The 20640-nt window shown below is 40.1% G+C and overlaps 1 protein-coding gene across 3 annotated transcripts in view; it reads right to left on the bottom strand.

Moving 5' to 3' along the window:
- Nucleotides 1-20640, bottom strand: part of LOC125282068 (ral guanine nucleotide dissociation stimulator-like) — a 75828-nt gene that overhangs the window by 36698 nt on the left and 18490 nt on the right. Inside the window, exon 3 of one of the 3 annotated variants that reach the window (XR_008959656.1) lies at nucleotides 10755-13432. The exons of the other annotated variants lie outside the window; for them this stretch is intronic. The gene's annotated coding sequence lies outside the window, so the exon portion shown is untranslated. The remainder of the gene's footprint in view (nucleotides 1-10754; nucleotides 13433-20640) is intronic. 3 annotated transcript variants of the gene reach the window in all.

The raw sequence follows: 20640 nt of genomic DNA, 5'->3' as shown, positions 1-20640 counted from the left end.
TACCCCATCAACAGTGGATTCCAGGACACACTCAGACATGCCCATGGACAGGCCACTGCTGTGCACAAGACTTGAGGACCACTCACACCCGTCCCCCTTCCCCAAGCAGGCAAAATAAATGGTGACATTGCTGAATACAAGAGATAAAAAAATGACACGGCTCTATGTATCTCTAACCAAATCATATTAAATTTAACAGGAGGAAAGTTTCTACAAAATTCTATTACGTTGCCAACTTTTTATGTTAACTGTATTTGAGTTAACAAAATGTAAATAAGGCCAATAATAAACATGAGGTCACAACCTGATAAGTTTTAACTAGAAGACTATTAATTGAAATAGGAGGGATAAAATATGGAATCTATTGTGAAGCTAAGAATAGTTCACCTCCCTTTTTCAGCATGTAAGAAATAGTTCACATCAAACTTAAGTGGCTGTGAGTGTTTAAATAAGTATAAAACAAAAAATATTTGAACTTATCAAAGGTACACACAGAACTACAAGGGAATAACCTCCCATAAAATACGTATCTCTGGCTGGCTTCTTTTGCCACTTACATTTTAGGGTCATCTTATCTAGCATCGAATAGTATATATCATTATAAAAGGTATGTTCGTTTTAAAATAAGCCAATGTTAACCTAAAGTACAAGACTGATGTGCTGCAAAGAGGTAAATATTCAACAGGAAGGCTCTGCTGCTCTTTTCCCCAACAAGAGTTATCAAAACCAGCAAAAATTATTCAGAGACAACTATAATTTTAACAAGATTACTGGGGTGAACAGAATCCAACACATGAACGCTGAAGCTCGGAGAGGAACTCCAACCCCGTCCCTTTCCTGATGATAACAGTGGAGCAGTTAGCGCCTTGCCAATGGTTCCTTGACTATACACAGCAAAATCAAAATGCGAACTCCGAATTCCAAACCCTGAATCCCAAGCCCTGTTCTCTGAATAATATTTAAAATGTCTATCACAGTAAGTTATGAGATAAGAACAAAAGCTCTAACAATATTTGCCATATAATTTTCAATTTAAAATAAAAAGTAAGTTGAGTGGTTTTTAAAGATCTTTTTTCCCTCAAAATGGCCCTCTTTTGTCACTTTGTGGCACTCATAAATTTAAGAGTGATGCAAAATGCCATTTCACATTCACCTAAAATAAATACTTTTAATAGAATTTCCAGTGCGTAGAAGCTTCTTTAAAGTTGAGCCTCAAAAACCGAGTTAGAAATAAAGTACATAAACTTATACCATACACACAAAAAAACTCAAAATGGATTAAGATATATTTTAAAAGATCAGTTTTAGAAAGAAAATATGTACTTGTGACAAGATACAATTTTTAAAAAATAAAAGAAAGATGACCTTCAGAAAAAAGCAATGTCATAGGAGAGAGAGATCTTTAAGATGAAAGTACTTTAAGTATGAACCTCTTCAAAACTCTTAAAAGAGTCAAAATGATTCGTATTAAAGTAACATACATGCTCGCCATGGATTATGTGTAAATATCTCATCATGCGTAAAATAAATGATTTTTTTAAATTTCTAAAGTTAAAAATAAAACTGCTGCTCACAGAACATTTTTACGAGAACATTCTGTAAATATTCAAAACCGCACGTTCCTTTCCAATCACATTTATGGGTTCAGTCCTCTAACGGAACTCTGGTCACTGTCAAGGAGAAGGAATCAAAGTTTACTCAGAACTACACCAGTCAAGTGCAAAACCTTTGGTGCTGCATCCCACTTCAACGACAAAAGTCTCTCTTATGAGGATGGAATCATATTACCTATCATCCTATAAATGTGTTCACGTCTTAGTATGGAGATGGCTTGGCAACCCAACTAAATATCAGATGTAGGCTCTAAACGGGATCTTAACCTTCAAGAAGGAAGTAATTTTTAAAAATGAAAATATATTAGAAGTTAGGGAAGAGAACATGTCCTCCCAAATTTTTCTGGGAAAAAAGAACTATTAAGATCTCCTGATGAGAAGGTTTATGCAATAATTAAAACTTGGACATCAAACCATATTTTCCCCACCAATGTATTTTAAAGAGATGTTCCAACAAGAAACAGAACCAGTCTCGACAAATTGCTACAGATCATCTTTATGTGGATAGATACATGCATGTTAGTTAAATGCATACAATTTTCTAACTGTTGTGCCATTTATAATACTGAGGCTTAGTGGAAACTCACCATTGTTATGACCAGAGTACAGCACTAAATTACCAATGCTTTGTGAATGAGTGAGGGAAGTTAAAGTGCCCTCCTCCCTCTACTTCTCCAGTCACCAAACCATCTCCAGTAATTTTTGGTCTAGAGCCAGCACTTACTGGGCTAAGCTCTCTCACAGCTACAGTTCAAGTGCCTGTGCTCATGGGACTGTTTTACCCCATACCTCTCCTTAACCTGGGGCCATGTGCATCCATTCTTTGTCAAAGTCCACTGTGCCTTAGTTTAATACTGGCTCCAGTATGCCCATGAGGACCTCATGTGGTTGGCACTGTCAACAGACACTCCACTCAAGAGATTTGAGATAAATTCTGCACACACAGCTCTCTTTCCGGACATCTGGCAAATCCATCATCTTGCAACACATTCTTGGAAACACTTTCTCCTGGTCATTGTGCATGAGCACTGGGGCTCGTCAGCCCTTTCTCTTCTTTGACTAGGTCCACAGTTTCAACTTTTACATTTGGCCTACCCACAGCTGCCTATATCCACTCATTTCTCTTTTTTTTTTAATGAAATTTTATTATATTATGTTCATCACCATACAGTACATCCCCGCTTTCCAATGCAAAGTTCGATGATTCATTAGTTGCGTATAACACCCAGTGCACCATGCAATACGTGCCCTCCTTACTACCCATCACCGGTCTATCCCATTCCCCCACCCCCCTCCCCTCTGAGACCCTCAGTTTTTTTCTCATAGTCCATAGTCTCTCATGTTTCATTACCCCTTCTGATTACCCCCCCTTTCTTTATCCACTCATTTCTACACGGAGAGAAAAAAAAAAACTTATAGAAAAGACAGCCTTTACAAAGAGACATACAGACTGTCTGATCCATATCTGCCAATAGTCCCTGACTTTTTTTGAAATTCACCTGATAATTTGTTAGAGCAGCAATAGAAAATGAATACATACATATTTGATGTAGCCCATCTTGTTGTATTCAGAAACTCCTGTATGTGTGAAGCAGTACAGGTTGGCAGTTACAAGCCAGAGTCAGAAGTCAGACTGCTAGGGTTGAACTGATTCTATGAACTTCTAACTTCTATTGGCTAACTTTGATTGTATTTTATAAATATTCTTTGAATGTGAGTCTTATTGCTTTTCAGGAGGGCTGGGTCTAGGACAAGAAGAGTGAGGGGTCTGCACAAGATTTAAGGGGACACCAAAACTCAGTAATCAAAGTAAGTAATATTTTAATACAATACTTTCTAAAAATCAAAATTAATGCAAAAAAATCCATGATGAACACTATTAAAGTTGAAATAAGTACCAGTGTTCAGCTAAGCCATACCGGAGCTTAAGGTAAAAGGAAAAATGTGTACCACTATAGATATGTTTTGATGTATTTTTAATGGTTCATTTTTTCCAGAACATTTAAACATTGAAAAAACAAAATCTCAATACTGAACAATCAAAAAAGATTAAAACTCATCATTAGCTTAAATATTTTGTTTATAACACAGAATGCATTATAATTTTACTTTCCTGGCTTTAATGGAACAAATTCAGCAACATTTTCAAATCTTCGCTTAGCTTACTTTTAGTTCTGAGAATTGCAATGCTTGACAATTTCTCTTGACAAAGTAACAATCTTTTAGATATCTTTTTAAGGCCACTAGTTCACAAAGATAGTTTTAATAATTTTAGCATTAGAAAATGGATTCTTATTTGGTTTTAATTTTTAAAAAATTCTCTCTGTATCATGCCTCAAGCCAATTTATAAGCAAAGACAGTATACCACACCAGGAAAAGTACAAGAACACAGAGAAACCCCCTTTGGGGTGCTGGCGTACAAGGTGTGCTGAAAGTTGCCAGTTGAGCAGGAACACAGAACTTTCTGGCACTACAGTATCTACAATAAGCACTCGGGAGCGGCAGTCCACTGGAGGAATCTGAAATTAATCTCAAAAGGAATCAAGGACCTAAATGTGAATCATACTAACTATAGCATTTCTACAAGAAAACATAGAAGGTCTTTGTGATCTTGGCTTAGGCAAAGATTCCTTAGACGGGACACCAAAGACACGATCCACAATAGAAAAACTGATAAACTGGACTTTATAAAAATTTTTAAAAGTTTACTCTTTGAAGGACACAACTAAGGGAATGAAAAGACAGGTCAGAGATGGGGAGAAAAGATTTCCAAGCCACATATTTGACAAAGTACTTAAATCTGGACTATATAAGGAACTTCCAAAATTCAATAGTAAGAACACAAACAACTCAATTAAACAAAATGTTCAACTGATGAATGGATAAAGGAGATGTGGTTCGTATCTACGATGGAATATTCCTCAGCCATCAGAAAGGATGAATATCCACCATTTGCATCGACATGCATGGAACTAGAGAGGATTATGCTAAGTGAGATAAGTCAAGCAGAGAAAGACAATTATCATATGGTTTCACTCATATGTGGGACATGAGGAATAGCTCAGAGGACCACAAGGGAAGGGAGGGAAAACTGAATGGGAAGAAATTAGAGAGGGACGCAAACCATGAGAGACTCTGGACTCTGGGAACCAAACTGAGGGTTACAGAAGGGAGGGGGTGGGGGAGGGGTAAACAGGTGAAGGGTATTAAGGAGGGCGCCTGTGGTGATGAGCACTGGGTGGTATACGCAACTAACGAATCGCCAAACACTACACCAAAAACTAATGATGGCTAATTGAACCTGATAAAAATTGATAAATGTTTTCATAAAAAAAAGTCCCATCAATTCAAACATACACACTGCCAAAGACATACAGTTGGCAAATACCACATGAAAGATGCTCAAGATCATTAGTCATTAGAGAAATGCAAATTAAAACCACAATAAGATACCACTACCACTAAAATAAAAAGACTGATCACACTAAGTGTCAATGAGAATGTAAAATAACTACAAGAACTACAAGAACTCTCATGCTGCTGGTGAGAATATCAGCCACTATGGGAAGAGTCTGGCAGTTAAACATATGACTCGATATGATTCAGCCATTCCATTCGCAAGAGTCAGGAAAGCACATGTATACATAAAGACTTGTACACAAATGTTGCAGTGGCTTTGTTTATATTCAAATACTAGAAGCAGCCCAAATGCCTATCAACAAGTGACTGGATACACAAACTATGGTGTATCTATACAATGGAATACTGTACTACTCAGAAATGAACTATTAATATATGCACCAACACAGAAGAATCTCGAAATAATTATGTTGACTAAAAGAAGCCAAACAAAGAAGAGTACACACTGCACGATTCTATTTCTGTAAGATTCTAGAAAATCAAATTAATCTATAACAACAAAAAGTAGATCAGTGGTGACCTGGAGACTGGGCAGGGAGGTGGGAAAAGGGCATGAGAAAATCACTGAGAATGATGGCTATGTTCATTCTCTTGATTGTCATAATGATTTCACATTCTCTTGATGGTCAAGATGTTATGTATAAACCTATGTCAAAACTTCTCAAAATTAACATTATCTACACATAATAGTTTATTGTATGTCAATTATACTCCCCCAAAAGAACTGCTTTTTTAAAAAGGAAAAAACAGAGGAGGTGGCCGGCAAGTAACTAAATGAAAGATCAGAAGGACAGAGGTTGTGCTCAGATACAGGTCTGCATGATGACAAGGGGGCAGAAGATAAAGTCGAAACCATGGAGGGTGAGCGGTCGGGGAGCTGATGGGTAACTTGGCATGAAGGCAAAGGACTCGGAGACAGCAAAGTCATTAAAAAAAAAAAAGGCAAGTAAGCAGAAGATCAGAAGACATGGCGGCAACGAGGAAGGACAAGTTCTAGTCAAGGGAGAAGTTTCTACAGAGGGGGTGGTGGATGAGGTCTGGAATGGGCTTTGGAGAAAAGAAAGACCACGATCTCACCCCCACAGACCTGAGGGAGACAAAGAAGCCTGAGAGAAAAGCCAGGGTTCAAAGAGCCGAGGAGGTGAAACCAAGAGGCTGAGGCTCTAGGGCTGTGGCTTAACCCAGTAAGAGGATTTCCAGAGGACTGAGTACAAAGTGGGAAGGAGGGCAAGAAATGCAGGGTAATGATGATGAAAGCACCCCAGAGATGACCCTGGGAAGACACCAAGTGGGTCAAAGGGGCACTAGGCTCAGCCATCACCTGGTAGACACAAAGGCATGCAGGGTCCCCGTAGTTCAGCCTGGCCGAGATGCATCTCTGGGGGAGTCCTAGTGTAAAGTGCACAGAAGACCCTGTTTCCTCAGGAAGAGGGGGCTGTGGTGTGTCCTGACTATGAGGGACCCAGGGAGGGCTGTCGGGCTCAGGCTCCCCAGCAGTAGTTAGAGCTCAGTGAGCTGTAGAAACTTTGAGAAAGAAGGCTGCTCAGAGCACTGTCAGGCCACTGGGTAGCCCCAGACATAACACGAGGGATACTCTTACAAAGTCATCAACAAATCTGCAGTGTATTATGCATTGGTTTTTATATTATGTATCAGAAGAACCTGGCTGAGCAAACTAGATGAATAACGACTCCTATAAAAAACACATATGAGGCACTCTGTGAACCTTCCATTTGAGCCCACTCCTTTAAACTCAAGGGCTACTTATTTTGAAGATTTTTGATAGAAAACATCTCTAGTACAAAACAAATCCTTCCACCCACAGCAAACATTTACCGCATACAGGCATAGCACTGTACGCCGAACGGGACAGGAAATGTGCTTCCTAGAGACTCATGAGCAGTAAACCCTCTTAAAGCAAACCCACAGAACTTGAATCCTGTACTGATGACGCATGGGCACATGAAAGGGGGCCAGAGCCTGTCCCTGCACCAAATATTCTTGGTTTACTGATGTGCCATTCTTTATCATCTCCTCACATCCTATCAGCTCTCATTATTACAGAGATAAGGCTTCAAGTGCCCACCCTTGTCCACCATGACGTATTGGCCTAAAATTGACTTTAGGAAAATCTTCCCATTCATCATTAGTCATGGGAACGTACAAACAGTTGAGTAGGAGGTTGGCAGACATCACGGTTGGTGAGTGTTCTGTCAGTCACCTCCCTTATCTTCCTACCCTCTAAACCTCACTTGAAGCAGTATCTCTAGATGCCTGGAATAATGAACGGTGTTCATTTCACATGACAACACTGAGAGTCCAAACAGGCTTCCTCATTCAATGGCTTATATATAGCAAGGAGCCAGCCTTTACATCCTTACGCATAGAGAAATGTATAGACTACTTTCTCCCTCTAAAAACAGTTTAGAGAGAAACAGAACCTCTCTCTTTGCTACTGACAAAACAAGATGGCAGGATAAGAAACTGACTTCAAATGGACTTCACACTGTGGCACTTGATGCTTCAAATTAACTTCTTCTTTCTCTGTATAAACCTGGCTATCTGATAGGTCTGAGAACTTTGAAGACTTGAAGAATATAGGAGTTGCTCTTATTTTAGGTTTCTATACTTAGGGACATTATTTGTAGTGTGTGACAGGAAGCATACCAAATCAGTGGTGTGTGAACCCAGCTTCAAGGTTCTAACTCAGTATTCCAGAGTACCTTGGCCACTACCAGCCATGGTAACATTTAATTAAGTAGTTTATACAGGAGTGGTCTTCAGATTAGGTAAGAAATATTAGATATCTAGAATATAAGAGATCTAAAATGAGGGATACTAGGTATGTAGAGTGTCTGGAATAGACTAGTGAAAAGCTTCCTGTCCTAGCCCCAAGAGGTTTCGAGGAAGTCCAGAAGATACCGATGCTATGGAAATATTGAACGCACATTCCTTCCTTTTGAAATCTGGTGTTTCCTTATAGTCTCAGTTTTTATAACTAACTTGGTCAAGACCTTGAGTGACAAAATGGTAGCCATTTTAACAAATCCAAATAAACTGAGAAGAATGCAAGAGAATGAGGTCAAGAAAACGTGTAGAACTGCTCATCCACAATCGCTTATCAGCAATTTCAAAATCCAAGAAGCTATGAAAACAAAAGCTTTTTGTGTGTAATTCACTAGTGGACAGGACCTGATCTGCATCTGAACTCATGTGGTGGCAACACCTGACTAACCTGAGGTTATTTTGGATGTAGTTATCCCACTGATGCCAAATAGTCATATCTTAGGCTACAGAAATAAGAATTCTCTTGGTTACAGGGTGCTGTCCAGTCCCCTGGGCTGTTACATATAGACATCAACATTGTGTTAATGTTTCTTGAATGTCAATAGACCACAGTGCAATTCTAAAATCTGAAAAATTCTGATTCCAAAGTACACACAGCCTGAAGATCATAATAAAAGATCTGGAGACCTAACCACCAACTTCTACCCAGTTTGATAAATCATGCAAAAATACATTTATCTGAAAAGAGCCTGTTTGATTCAAGTATTAAGCATATAAGCATCAAAATAAGGTTGATTTTATATGCAAATGCTCATACTTTAACATTCTTTTTTTTTTTTTTTTTTAGATTTTCTTTATTTATTTGACAGAGAGACAGCCAGCCAGAGAGGGAACACAAGCAGGGGGAGTGGGAGAAGAAGAAGGAGGCCCTCAGCAGGGAGCCTGATGTGGGGCTCGATCCCAGGACCCTGGGATCACACCCTGAGCCGAAGGCAGACATTTCACGACTGAGCCATCCAGGCGCCCCTTATACGTCAACATTCTAAAACATGACTCATCCTGACCGTGTCACACAGACAGCTTATTCTATACACTAGATAAACTCGCTTATTCTACACACTAAACTAGATAAACAGCACCTGTTCTTATGCTGGCTCAGGAGACTAGTACTCTGCAATCCCAACCCAAGAGTCACTGTTCTCAGTCAGACACTATTAAACTGGGTAAAAAGCTAACTGTACCTGCAATCTTAACCAGTCCATGTAGTCATAGTAGCCAGAATTAAGGTAATCCGATAGACCACCTCCTAGATACATAAAGTTTCACAACACAAAGAGCAAATGAGTTTCTACACCCATTCCCAGTAAGTTTATTCAGGCTGAGGGGGGCTATTAAGCTTCAGACATTTTAAAGTACTCTCTGTAGAAAATGAGTAGGGTTTTCATACATACGATATAAACAGAATGAACGGATTATATCTAGCACAAATAAAAAGGTCTGCATGCAGTTATTTCTCATTTTCGTCTATTTCTCCCACACCATGGAGTGTTACAAATCCCTACGATTCCCCTTCAGATTGTACTTACCATTTCATTTTTAAATTTTTACTTTAAATACACAATGTTGAAGTAGCAATTAACAGAAATGCTATTGATAACGCTAAAATTTAAAGGGAAACTTTCTTTGTGTATTTGAAAGATTTAAAGACCAAGGCATCTACCCTCAAGTAATGATATCATCATTCAGTTAAGTAGATGTATTTATTATATATATTTCACTAAACAGTTCAGTTTCTATCAGGGTCAGTTATATTTTTCAAATAAATAGTACTAAATTAAATTTGGGGTTCTGAATTTTGAAATACCCACTGAATGTGCCATGTTCTTTCATGTCCCATGTCTTTCACAGATCGATCTCCCATCTAGGAAACCCTTTCCACACTCATATTTCAAGGCTCAGGTAGAGATTACCTCTCTTGAAGCCTTCCTCAAGTCCTCTGAATAGAACTGTTCGACTTTCTTCATTGCTACCATTACACTTTTCGTAGTGACAATCATACTGTAATTATTTTTTTTTCTCACCTATCCCCCACCCCGGCAATCAGCTTATACAATACAAGCATGGTGAGATATTCTTTGCTTCTGCCCCAGGACTTTGTTTCTCCCTCAAGAGGTATTTGAATGAATGAATGAATGAATGAATGATCAGAGAGTTAACATCCCATTATAAGGTTATGTTCTCCCAAATATGATCATCTGGCAAGGAGGAAAAAGGGAGGAACTGTCAGTCTTCAAAGGCGGAAAGACCAAACCAGACACTCTCTAAACAAAAAGGAGGAGTCACAGTCAGTAGCACAAGTTACACCAGTTGTGCCATGAATATTAAATCGAGAGGCAACATTGTTCGATGTCAAGAGCTGCAGAGAAAGGGCAGACGTGGTAACATGGCTATATTTCAAGTTCCCTCCCGCTGCCACACCCTAAAGCATTCAAACAGAGTAACTCTGCATCGATGATAAAATCTTGAAGAACAAGATATTTTTGTAAGAAAAAAATGAACAATTACTTGAAAATACTCTGGATCAACTGTTTCTCAAACAATTTTGTGCACAAGAGTCCCCTGGAGCTCTTGTTAAAAACACAGCCTATGATTTGGTAGGTCTGGCATGGGCCTGACATTCTGCATTTTCTAGCTCTCAGGTGAGGCTGATGCTGCTGGTCTATGAAGCGTCCTTTTTAAGGAGCACCTGTGGCAAGATAGATATTCTGTTTTCCTCCAACGTCCAGGTTGGACTTGTCTTACTTTTAACCAGCAAACCCTTCTTACCATCCCTTGTTATAACCCAATCTTGATGGTGCTAATTATAGAAAACATTTTGAAAATTCGACTGGAAGAAATCTATATCACTTTAAAAATCTTTAAATTGTTCTTACCTATACTCTGGTAATGCCATCGAAAGAAAATTCGTTCAGGTAGAAATTGCAGTATTTTGTATAAAACAAATTTAAAAATTGTTAAGATATAAAGAGAAAATAAACTACACATTTCATGACAGTGCTGTATGTGTGTGTGTGTGTGTGTGTGTGTGTGTGTGTATTTCAGAAAAGAAAAAAAAAACTATTTCTAATAACATAAGTAGTGCACTTCACCCTGTAGCCCATGGGACAGTGTCTTTTACTTGCCCCAAGCAACCTTCCTTCCCTGAGTGCCTTAAAAGCATCACTGTTCCACATTTAATTCCTCCTAAAAGAAAACAAGAAAAAGAAGGGGAAAAAAACCCTCGAAGGATCATTTTATCTTAATTGAATCATAGCCATTGCTTAAATTCATATTAAAATAATAATTTCTCAAATGCCAGATTTCCCCAGGTTTCTGCTTTTTCACCTTCCACTTCCCCATTCCATTATCATCATTATTAGTCTCTGGACAAGGACCAGAGTCGGAAGAAAGATGAACAACAAGGAGGATAAGATCATGAGCACACGGATGAACAACGAAATGAAATTGCTGCCAAGAATTTCTTGAAATTAATAGCTAAAAATAAGGTTAGGATTGCAGTTAGGAATTCTACCCCCTTCACCCCACACATTGGAAGATACGATAAAGAACGAATATATGATGTACGAGAGTATTTGGCTAATAATAGCAACTTTTTCAAAAAAAAAAAGACAAACCCCAAGTACGTTTTTTTTTTTCTTTTTTTCCCCACTCTAAAATTAGTTTTGATCAAGTTACTCTTGGGTCATAAGATTCTTTGTACTTTATCTGCACCTACCTTTTTAAGAAGTGTAGAAATCCAAAAACTGGTCAAAATATATTTCTTGGTATTGATAACACATGACTATTTTACCATGAAAAATCCTCATTCTAGGTTTATCTAGGCTAATACTCTACCATTTTGAAAGATGAAGGTAAAAAACGTATATCCCGCTCTCCTGAATAAGTATATTTCCAGGCAGCTAAGAACCTGCCTCCTCCATTTGAGCCAGCCCGAGGTTTTGCTTTGTTTTCATTTTCTTGTCTTAACTTCCCCGTGGGTCAGTGACATATACCTGTATTACTTCTTTTGTTCTATTTGGCAACAGTGAACAGGTAAGAACATCCACTGAGAAAAGGCATGATAGGTCCACTTCCAACAGAAGCGAGGGACTTTAAAAGGCAGACTCCTTGCTCCGCCTGGATGTTTCTCCACCCACAGCCCAGTGCTGATGGCCTCGCCTCACCATCCCTCTCGCTGCAAGCACCACCTCCCCACAGAGGCCTCTCTGGGCCTTCTTTCTGGGCACCACCTCACCCCTGCTCTGATGCTTTCTCTACCACCTGTTCTGTCATCTTCCTAGCCCTAACCCCTAGCTGAAGTGATGTGCACGTTTGCCCATTTGAAGGCGGTATTCCCTCCCCCAGAGTAGAGGACCCACAAGAACAAGAACGCCTCTGTCTTTTCTCGGAAGTGTCCCCAGCACCAAGAGCACGGTTGGCACATAGCATGTGCTCAAATAAATACTCAGCAGAAGAATTATGCGTGCTTTTTACTTGCAGAACTGTTTTGAGATTTACAAGTACCCTAATCTTTGCTTTGGTCCTCTGTTCACGTTAACATACAATGTACCTGGGTCTTTCCTTACATGTCATTGACTTAACGGTATTTACATTAAAATACATTAAAATGTGTGGGCATTTCTTAAACCCTAAACTTAGTAAAGAAAACCCAAACAACAACAACAAAAAAGCTGTATAATTTAAAAGAACTAATTTTTCAATATTTGACAAACATGATAAAATATAAATGCATTCAGTTATGGCCTTTCTTATAAATTCTTCATAGCACGCATCGACACAGATGAAAATGCTATATAAACTACACTGAAGACTATTTCCGATTATATATATTAAAAGCAGTATGTGGCTGATCACGTGCTGACAATCACTCACAGGAGCTCTCTCCTACATTTCCACTTCAGACTCTCTCTAGAACATGTGGGCTCGGCATCTCATAAGCTCATAACTCTAAAGGGTATCTTATATCTTGTTTTACTACATGTTAATGCGGACATACACTCAAACACACTTATATACACACAATGGGCACATGTATATCATATCCCATTTAGTGAAAAATACCTACACACTTGATACCAAGCTTGGTATTTGAAATGCAGGAATAAAATAAATATTCATAAACTATTTAGTTCTTCCTCTTAAGGGTTTCGTGATTAATGGGCGAGAGAGATGATACAGAAAATATCATTCAGGAAAAAAAAAAAAGGCTGACAGAAATTTCTCTGAGCTGCTGCAGAGGGGAGGGGGGGAGCACCTCATCTCAGCAGAAGCTTCACGGAATGGTACCAGGAAAAAAGGACACTTGAGCTGAGACTTACAGAACTAATTAAATTAGCCTCGTGGAGAACAGGCACAAAAGGAAGAGCATGTGTGAAGGCCAACAGGCAAAGACAGCCTGGGACCTGAAAGGAACAGCAGCAGCAAGAGAGCCCACTTGGCTGGCAGGTAGGTGAGGAGGGGAGAAGGGCCTGGAGAGGCAGGTGACGCTATGATCTCATGGAGCACTGTGCATTCACTGAGCGGGTTCCAGCTGGACGGGAATTGAAGATGGCTGAGAAGAAAGGCAGAGATATCAATGAAGAGGCAACAGCAGCATTTCAGAGGAGGAATGAAGTGGCCTGGACAGAGGTCAGCAAGATAAAGAGGAGAAGCATATAATAGTGATATGTAGTAGGTAAAACTGTCAAGGCGGTGGTCAGAGTACTTGTGGTGAATGGAGGACTCAAGAATAACTCCCCAGCGGCTCAGCAAATGGCAATACTTCTATCTAAGATATCAAATCTAGAAGGAATCCCAGCACGTCAAGTTTGGTTCTGGACATCCTGGAAATGGAGGTGTCAATGGACTTCTTCAAGGAAATGTTCTAGACAATTAGATATACGGGCCTGGAGGGCAGAAGCAGGATTTGGATGGTAACAGGATATAGGTAGCAGCGGAACATGTGTGTGCATAAGATCCCTCTGAGAGAGCTTAAAAAGAGATGAAAGGAAACCCTGGAGATATCAGTGCACTCAAGTTCTCCAAAGACAATAAGGATGAAGAAGGAAGGGGCGCCTGGGTGGCTCAGTCGGTTAAGCATCTGCCTTCGGCTCAGCTCATAATCACAGGGTCCTGGGATCGAGCGCACCATCGGGCTCCCTACTCAGTGGGGAGTCTGCTTCTCCCTCTCCCTCTGCTGCTACCCCTGCGTGTGCTCGCCCTCTCTCTCAAATAAATAAATAAAATCTTCTTCTTCTTTTTTTTTTTTTTAAAGAATGAAGAAGGAAGAGCAGAAGCTGGAGACAAGTATGCACAGGTCAAAGAAGAAATTTTGAATTTCCCAGGTGTTTGCACGTTTATTTGTCTCAGAGATTAAAAATACTCAGTACTATTTATATATAAATACTTAGAAAAAGTTAAACGACGCTGGAAAATATAAGAAAACTGATGTAAATGAAATATAAGAAAAGTGACTTCAGTATTAAATCAAGTGAACTCAGCATTATCTGCTGCCTGAAGAACCCATAACCTTTGTCAGTCAGACATCAACCACCAGGCAGGATCGATCAATCTATAAATTGTGCAGAGACAAATAAATGGCTTTTTGGGGGGAAAAATCAAGTGGTCTTCACCTTGCAATATACACCAACATGTGTATTAGATGAGTAATACACAAAAGGAAGTAAAGGTAAAAACCAGGTTCTGTTGTAAGTGCCATTATGGTAAAAGGGAATCAGAAGAAGTAAAAATAAGTACGTTCTCTATGGAATATCTTAATAAGAACCCATGCAAGCACTGTCCTAGCAACAGAATGTACAGCTCAACATGCCCATGAGCTGCAGACAAGGACACAGACAGGAGTATAGGACCGAGAGAGCTGTCTACAGATTGTGGGAAAACATCACAAGCAAAGAGAAAATCAATGACTCTGGACCTGAGAATAAGGACCAGAGTCTCAGCAGTCAGGCTGCTGCTGACCACATGAGCAACTCTAGCACCCAGAAAAAGCACGGCCTGGAGATGGCCTAGGAGGTTTCCAGACTGAAGAGAGGCCTCCGTTCACATCTAAGTTTTATGGTTCTAACTCATACTTCCCTTCACTGAAAAATTTATTACACAGGCTAGTTCGGTATGTTTGATAACAGATGAATAATGATCATTGCAGGCTGAGTTCTCTGAGGATAGACACTGCGGTGGAATTAGGAGTGCCCTGGTTTACTGTAAAGGAACATCTGTGGAAGGGAAATGAGGAAGTAGGAGTGGCCAGGGAGCCTCAGACCACCACACAGAGCTAAAAGTCTCTGCCAGCTTAGCAGAAGCACCACAGCAAAGATGATGCATTAGAGGGGTCTGGTGTGCCTGAAAACGGCTAGGTCCTTGTACCACCACCTTGCTCAGTCAATGGCTGGGGATGAGAAGAGGTGATTGTGGCTGGAGAGCTGAAGGCACTGACAGCCTCGGGCTGCCAGCTAACCCTGCTCCTTGCAGCTCCGTAGCAAATTCTTTCTTGAAGGGCGATGTGAGCAGCACATCTCTCTGCCACAATAATCTTCCAATGATTAATTAGAATATTTTCATCATAATAAGAGGTTGAAGTACTAAGAGCAGTGCACCCGACTCCAGGGACACCATCTCTGCTGACATTGTTTCTTGTCAATGGGCTGCTGCCTCATGTTGACTGAAGCCTAAGCCCGTTGAGTCCTTCCAGGCCTTCTTCTGCTTCCTACTTTGTAGTTCACTCTTCCTGAGTGAATGGCACGGCAGTGACTCAGTATCCTACTTTCTCATGCATTCTCCACCAAGGGCACTGGGCACCCCAGCTGCAGTCCGGGATATTCTTTTGATCCCATCCAGCCACTTGAAATTAAAACAGCGTATAGAAGATGCTGAGAGAATTACTCTACGGATTCAGGATAGATTTGATATTGGACTAGATGAATGCTTGGCAGCATGCCCACTGTTCTTCAGACCTTTACTTTAGTCAGGAAACCAATCTGGCACTGAATCATGCTTTTCAGCTTTCCAAAATACTTATCTGTCTCCTTGATTTGGGTTTATTTTCTTAATGTGCAATAGAGAAAAATGTCTTTTTAATACAAGGAAAACAAAAGAACATAGCAAGATGACGTGTATCTACACACCCGCATACTGTCAGTCGCCACTAGTAGTCTGCAACTTGCTCTGAGGTCAGGCCTATCATCATCACCGCTTCTAGATAAAAGTTTTCTTATTTATAAAATGGATGGACTTTAAAGACACTCAAAAATAAACTCAATGAGGTTTGAATATGAAACACCATGTCCGTAGTCTGAGCTACTAAGAACATTCCCAAATGGACAGAACAAATGGATATGACAACTCAAAGGTTGAAACGTCATCCATGCTGATGCTTCTTTGTGTACCCAAATATTGCAAGGACCATTTTTTATGCATTAAAGTCTCTGAAGGCAATAAAAATAAAGCCCCACATGACCACCTGTGTCTAACTGCTAAGCCTGTCCCTCAGAAAGTCCCAGATGAAGCCTACCTTGCTGAAGCAAATACATCGTGCCATTTCTACTGCAGCCGATATTCTAAGCTACACTACTGGGAATGCCACATAAAGCTATTGACATCTTGTTTGTAGTTTCTCTGGAGAGTAAAATAAAAAAAATTTTCAAGAAAGCCACACAGTGTGAATAAATATTACTTTTCCAAAAAACACATGGCTCTGTTGAATGCTCAGTGCTCAGCTGCATCTATATGGTAATCCATTGTAGCTAACACCTGAAATCGAAATTAGGTATTACTACTGATCAGCACATCAGGGAATCTGTCATTCTTTTAACTGATTATCCATAGTTCTTTTCTCTTCAGAACCTACTGCATGACCACAAATAATGTGAAATGTAAGCTGGAGTTTATACAAGATGCTATAGTGTACTTTAAAATTGCTGATCTTCATTGAATTTGTGTGGGAAACATTTTTTCCCCAAATTATTACCAGATGATTGCAACATATCGCAGTCGATTCACACTTGATTTCAATTCCACTTAGAAAGGTAGGACGATGACGAATGAGGACAAGATTACATCCTAACTCATGTGAGGTCATCTACCAAAACAATGGCCAGCTAAACTTGTTATGTCTAGAAGTAGGGAGCATGGGGTACAACTCTCCCTGAAACTAGCCAAATGACATAGGGTACAAGGTAAAGGAAGTGCTGACAAGGGAAAAGATAGGGAGTTTGGTTTACAAGAACATTAAGTCTTAGTTACTTGACCTTTGGAGTAATAAAAGGTCAGAAAACTTCTGGCAACTGGGCAGTTGGGTTTAAAGGAAACACGATGAGTACCCGAGCCACAAGGACAGTGTGGTTTCAGACAGACTCACAGCAGAAGAAGGCTGGAAGCATGGATGCTTCCAGGTAGACCTACAGAGAGGGCAACTTGTTCTTCAGCTGTCATGGGCCTAGCCACGCATCTCTTACTAACAACGACTCAACCCTCCGGTGTGGACAAAATATCTGCATTGAACTCTGGGAGTCAACGCTTATTTGAGAACTTAAATTTAAGAGAAAGGAGCTAAAATAAGGAACTGCATAATGTGAAATATAAGATGACTATGTTTTTAGCGAAAAAGGTAGTGCTTTTCTTCATATACGGCAATCCCTTCCAGAACAGTACAGTACCCATCTCATGACTAGCCATGCTGTTACTGAGCAAGGAAAGCACAGCTCCACCTTGTTACATCCTCTTCAGTCTTTAAGACCAAGAAGGGTCCACTTCAACCAAACCTCTCACCACACCCCTCACCAGCATGCTTGCTAGCTAGATGGACACAGGGCCCACCCCACTGCTAGGTGCTACGTTTCTTGAGAGAAGGGACCCTCTATTAGCCATCTTGTATCCCCAAATCCAAGGACAGTACCTGGCACCTCATGTTTCCTAATAAGAACTTCATGCACAATGAGAGGAATGAGTGGGAAATGAAAAAGAGGAAGACAACAGGAATTCTAATTTTAGTTCACGTGTATAGGCAGACATAAGGAAATGCCCCAGTTTAGGGAAGGTGCTCACACTCTACAATGGTGGAAACACAGAACCTGACAAGTAGGTACTTGATAAAGAACTGAGCGTGGAATTGTGCTTCCAAACATTACAGTAAACCGTAATGCTTGATTTAGATCATCACTTAAGAGGCAATACTTTCGGGGCGCCTGGGTGGCACAGCGGTTAAGCGTCTGCCTTCGGCTCAGGGCGTGATCCCGGCATTATGGGATCGAGCCCCACATCAGGCTCCTCCACTATGAGCCTGCTTCTTCCTCTCCCATTCCCCCTGCTTGTGTTCCCTCTCTCGTTGGCTGTCTCTATCTCTGTCAAATAAATAAATAAAATCTTTAAAAAAAAAAACAAAGAGGCAATACTTTCCTCGTTTAAGGTAAAAATGAATGAATGAAAACACTTCAAAAAGAGAGACTAAAATACAGGACAAAGACACCTAAAGGAAAAACGTAATATAATAAAAATGGAGGGACCTCTAATTTCTCCCTCCTATATTTTAGAAACCAACCAATATTAAAATGTTGAAAAACACATTAAGCAATTAAAACCCAGAAAGGGTAAAGGATCCCATCTACAACCAAAACACTTAGGGAAATCACTGCTTAAAGCACAGATGAAATTGCAAGGAGTCAGGAGGGGGAGGGATGGTGCCCCTCCCATGAAAGCAGAACATATCCAGAATATGCAGCAAAGGAGGAGACCGTCCTGGAGAAAAATGGAGATTCCTCCTTCTGAAAGAGGTTTGCTGAATGTCCACAATAGCTAAATCGTGGAAGGAGCGGAGATGCCCTGCAACAGATGACTGGATTAAGAAGTTGTGGTCCATATATACAATGGAATATTACTCAGCAATCAGAAAGAATGAGTTCTCAACATTTGCTACAACATGGACGGCACTGCAGGAGATAATGCTTAGTGAAATAAGTCAAGCAGAGAAAGACAACTATCATATGATTTCTCTCATCTATGGAACATAAGAACTAGGATGATCAGTAGGGGAAGAAAGGGATAAAGAAAGGGGGGGTAATCAGAAGGGGGAATGAAACATGAGAGACTATGGACTATGAGAAACAAACTGAGGGCCTCAGAGGGGAGGGGGGTGGGGGAATGGGATAGACCGGTGATGGGTAGTAAGGAGGGCACGTATTGCATGGTGCACTGGGTGTTAATTGCAACTAATGAATCATCGAACTTTACATCAAAAACCAGGGATGTACTGTATGGTAACTAATATAATATAATAAAAAATATGATTATAAAAAAAAACCCAAAACAGAACACTTTAAATCAGAAGCAGGATGACTGTCTTTTTTGTGTCTATTTACCCACATACTGGAGGGCCGGGCCAGCAGTGTTAAGACAAGAAAACGGACTCACTGGCAAGCTTGTCATTATTCACAGACAATGACTGTCCACCAAGAAAACACACAAACAAAAAATCTGCAGACAATATGCTGGAATTAAAGAAATCATACATATTCACTTAATCCAGCAGTGGGAATGGAATGAATGAACTTGAGCTAAATTCACAAACAGAATTAAATCTCAGAAATACCGTTGAATGTGAACAGCAAGCCACAGATGATTATGCACCACGTGAGACCATTTTTATTATACTCAAAACCAAACAAAGCTGCACAATGCATTGTTTAGGGATACGAACACTTGTGGTAAAAAACCATTTTTAAAAAAGAAGGGTAACGGCATAATGCAGAGGAGTGGCTGCCTTCAGAGCAGAAAAAGAACACGATCAAGGAGAAGCACCCAAGTAGCTTCTACTTCTTAAAATGAGGGAGGGGGGGACGGTGTCAAGAGAAGGGGCTTTAGAACTATGCCTCATAACTTGCATATATGTTATAGACTCTTTAGTAAATGTTCAACTGCTACATAAACCAGACAATTTAAATTAATGGGACAGTTCAAACAAATGATGGATACATATTTAAGTGACAGGCTTAATTAAAGCTCCTGGTAAAGACAGCTCCTCTGTACAAATTTCATTCACAGCAGGGTTACCACAGGAAACACAATAACCACCATAACATAAACAGTGAATCAATGTCTCTTACTCTGGGGAAGGAGTACAGCCCTTTAAGGAGAGAAAGGGGAACCACAGTCACTGAGGGCCAGCCAGGAGCCAAGTACTGGGCAGGAGGTCTTCAGATCTGTTTTATTCCACAAACCCAAAAAGCCCCTGGAGAGCTTTCTCCCCTGGCCTCTCCCTCCAGCCAGCTCTGCAACAAACATGCATTAGGCCTTCCTTTTATCGTCATAAAGTTGATTGCACACCAGCCTAAGCACATGTCTCTTCAAACCATGAATAATTTCTAGATAACCAACAATTAACTTGCAGAACCTACAATTTAGTTCTAGTGCAGCTCTCAAGGTATCAGTAATCTGGCCGCTTGTCTAATACATGTGGACAAGAGAGACTGTAAGCTTAATAGACCAAGAACCACACCCAAACACACTGTTCCAACTTTGAAAAGAATATGTGATCACACACGGACACACAGACACATATGAAGATTGCAATCTCACTAGTAGTCAGGAACAACATATTAAAAACAGTGGGTTTTCAACATGTCAGTTTGCATATATACACACACAAAAAATCATCGCCAGTGTTGCTTAGGGAAATTTACACACAACTTCCATAAAAGTTTCCATATAAATTTATATGACCTTTTCAAAAACAATTTGGTCATATCAGTAGTTTAATGTGGATACATTTCC

Source organism: Ursus arctos, unplaced genomic scaffold, assembly GCF_023065955.2.
Source record: "Ursus arctos isolate Adak ecotype North America unplaced genomic scaffold, UrsArc2.0 scaffold_16, whole genome shotgun sequence".
Lineage (NCBI taxonomy): Eukaryota > Metazoa > Chordata > Mammalia > Carnivora > Ursidae > Ursus > Ursus arctos.
The sequence above is the reverse complement of the archived record's forward strand: the minus strand, read 5'-3'. Positions and strand labels throughout refer to the sequence as shown.